Raw genomic sequence first — 4,138 nt, 5'->3', positions numbered from 1 at the left:
TTGGAAGACATGCTTAGGGCATGTGCATTGGAGTGGACTGGCAATTGGGATGAGTACTTATGCTTGGTAGAGTTTGCCTACAACAATAGTTGGCAAGCTAGTATCGACATGGCACCGTTTGAGTTATTATATGGGCGTAAGTGTCGAGCTCCCATATGTTGGGAGGAGGTTGGTGAAAAATTGGTTGAGGGGCCCGAACTGGTGCAGATCACAAATGAAAAGGTTGCTATTGCTCGTGAAAAACTCAAGGAAGCTCAGAGTAGACAGAAAAGCTATGCAGATCGTCACCGACGAACTTTGGAATTTAATGTTGGTGAAAAAGTTTTTCTGAAAGTATCGCCATGCAGAGGTGTTCAACGTTTTGGCATAAAAGGGAAATTGAGTCCTCGTTTTATCGGGCCATTTGAGATATTGGAGAAAATCGGTGGAGTTTCATATCGTTTAGCTCTGCCTCCACAGCTATCGCACGTGCATAATGTTTTTCATGTATCCTTGTTACGTGGGTATAATTACCATCCTCTTCATGTTGTGAACTATCCTCTACATGAGATTCATGGGGACTTATCATACGAAGTGGAACCTGAGGCTATTCTGGATCGACAGGAGCGTGTCATGCATAAGAAATCTATATCGTTTGTCAAAGTCTTATGGAAAAATCACCCGGAATGTGAGGCCACTTGGGAATTGGAGGATGCTATCCGTTCTCAATATCCAAGGCTATTCGAAACCTAGTTCATTCGTCTATATTGTGAACTCTTATCCCCACTGTCGTATGATACGTATTTGATTTTTTTTTTATTATTGATTTACCATTATGGTTTATACATTATGTTTATATCCGTGTTTGTATCCTTTTAATTTCGAGGACGAAATTATTTTAGGGGGTAGAGTGTTGAAATACCTGTATCATATAATAAGGTATAGGATTAATTTCGAGGACGAAATTTTCTTTTAAGGAAGGTAGAATTCTAATATACGAAATTTTTTAAAATCCAATTGCTAAAAGAGCAGTTGAAAGGTTTGCTAATAAGGAAAACAACAATATTTCTGATGGTAACGATTAGAAATTGAAAAGTCAAGAGAAGAATTAGATGTATAGTGAACAATGTTATTATTATTATTATTATTATTATTATTATTATTTTTTTTTTTAACATTATCGATCATAAATTATTTATATACAAGTGTTATTTTTTTAGAAGAAGAAAATTAAGATTAACTATCATAATATTAATGTTACGAAAATCAGATTTGAATGATAACGGATTGTCGGATGGGTCTTAATTAAAACCATATTCATCATTATCGGTCACACATACGTATATGATGAGGTTTATGATAGGAAACTAAATTCTTTGATAACTAATAGAACCAACTCAAACTATACCTACACTATAATATACAAAAAAAAAAGAAAAGAAAAAAAATCCAAATCAATATGTATACATCAGCTAATATTACTAAAACTTTTTAATAGAAGAAAACTGACTTATAATATTAATAAGAAAAGGGTCAATCTATTTGGACACCTTATCTGCCTATTTAGACACCCTTTGCCTCGTATAGGCCTCGTATAGGCCTATACGAGGCGTATAGGGTTACATCAAAATCAGTGCCTGACTCATGTCACTTCTGGTTTGACCCCTTCAAGACGCCTCGTATAGGCGTATACTGGGCGTCTTGAAGGGTTTTTTTTTTTTTTTTTTTTTTTTTTTTTTTAACAAACATTTTATACAATATTAATCGTTTTAGCAAACTTTTATACAAAAACAATAAAACTTTTTTTTAAAAAAACAACTCAAATTACCCCATCAAAACACCCATTTTTTTACTCAAAAAACATCACCCTCCAAAAACAATCAAATTACCCTACCAAAACATCCATTTTTCAACTCAAAAAAAAAAAAAAAAAAACCAACGAGGGGTCCTAATATTAATTATTTAAAATAAAAAAAACTTGTTTTTGTATAAAAGTTTTGCTAAAATGATTAATATTGTTAAAATGTTTGTTAAAAAAAAACCCTTATATACGCCTAGTATAGGCCTATACTAGGCATATAAGAGAGGCTAAAAAGACCAATTTACCCCCAGTATAGGTCTAAATCAGGGGCTAAATGGTCTTTTTTCCCCTAGACGCCCAGTATAGGCCTATACGAGGCGTATACGAGGCAAATAAGACAAAATATGACATAATCAGAGATTCTCTTGGAAATTGAAAAAGGCTATACGCCTCGTATAGTTCTATACGAGGCGTCTTGAAGGGTGTCCAAATAGGCAATAAGGTGTGTAAATATGTAGACCCTAAGAAAATACTTATAACTTTGACATTCGTTCAAAATCTTTATCGTCGAATTCGTTTGTTCAACTGAAAGCCTAAGGAATCGGCTTGAATAATTCGTTTTATACACCCCATGATCTCATTCGGTTGCCACCTATTCACATCAACACCATCGCACAACCCCAAACCTCCGCCCTAGTTTGAGCTGCAGTTGACGCTGAAGCAGCCGACGGATCGTCATCGTTGCATCACCAGTTGGGTATCTACGACACCTTCAAGTTTCGGTCTGCCAGAAGCTCAAGATAGTTGGTTTCGCTCAGATCTATTTCACAATTAAGCCACCGCACACCCTCCGGTTTGATCAATCGCGGCCGCTGCGTAGTTTCTTTCTCGTCTTTGTGCGACCCAGGTACAAATCTTCCTAAACCCCCACTGAATCATGTTTCTATGAAGATGAATAAATCATGTTGAGTCGTTTCTATTGATATACGCAGTCACGTCTTCGCCACTAAGCCGTTAAAACCGCTCCGACACACCGAAGTTTCTGCGTAGTCTTTGTTTCAGTTCCATCAACTCTCAGTCTCTCGAGGTACCTGTACCAACTAGTTGTCTTAAATTATACACATAAGAATATAAGATCATTTTGAAATGTATTGAATTATCGATGGTTACAAAGAACTCAAGTAATGAATATATATATATATATATATATATATATATATATATATATATATATATATATATATAGGTATATGACTTTGAGTAGAGGTGTTTGCTGTTTGTATGATGTCACACATTCATGCACACAAAATACTTAGTTTCCCTTTTGAAGCTGCTACCATCACCAACTTAGATATGACTTGGTTTTGAGTCAAAGAGTAAATCTTAAATGATGTAAATCAAAGATATTTAAAAAAAAAAGAAAAAAAACTGCTGTTAGTTGATCTTCGAAACTCACGAATGAAAGTCTTTGAAGGTTTTTATATTAAAAAAAATGGAAAAGAATGCATTCTGTGATATAAGGAAATTAATATAAATATAGGTTACTAAAACATTTAAAATAGTAATTGAAAGCTAGGTTACTATACAATTATAAATGAGTTTTTATTTTTCGAAAACTAAACTGGAATAGCTTCATATAATGGTAAATCGAAATACAGTAAAAGGATTATAATATCTTTATTAATAATGACACAGTAAAACATAAATAGTTACATAACCGATATAATACAAGAACACATGTATTTTATAGGTTTTCACAAACGGTTGGGAAGAAATTAGCATCGTTGGTATTATCATAAAAGATCGTTTAAGGTACGGATTCTGTGGTCTTTTCTCTTAGCGTTTTATATCGTTATTTTAGTGTCTAGTTATCGGACCGTTATCGTTGTTTCCTCAAGTATTGAATTGAATTGTTTCCATTGATTCACATGCGATAGATTAATTCCTTAAGCTCATTATCGTATGTTCCTATTAATCATTGATCATTGCCATAGAAGTCATTATTGTACTAGTTGACTTAACTGTACCGTTTTATTGACCTCAATACCCGAGCACATCCATCTATGGGGACATAGGGCGTCATCATCGGCACCGATGACGTGCACCATCCGTGACGGTGCGATTAGTTCACGGCGTCTCTATATTAGAATTTATGGTTTATTGATTATTGAGAGGCGTATGGATCGATCCTAGGATATTATTGTCACTTATTGGTATTGGGATAGGTGTGTGTGCCCACATCCCTCTACATATTGGTACATTGGAACTGCAGCTAATGTACACATTGCTTATTGTTTATTGTCATTGGCCCATATGGGTATCTCCACATAGATTCGTTTCGTATTGATTGACTATGGA

This window comes from Helianthus annuus, chromosome 16 (assembly GCF_002127325.2).
Source record: "Helianthus annuus cultivar XRQ/B chromosome 16, HanXRQr2.0-SUNRISE, whole genome shotgun sequence".
Lineage (NCBI taxonomy): Eukaryota > Viridiplantae > Streptophyta > Magnoliopsida > Asterales > Asteraceae > Helianthus > Helianthus annuus.
Note: the sequence above shows the minus strand (reverse complement) of the source record.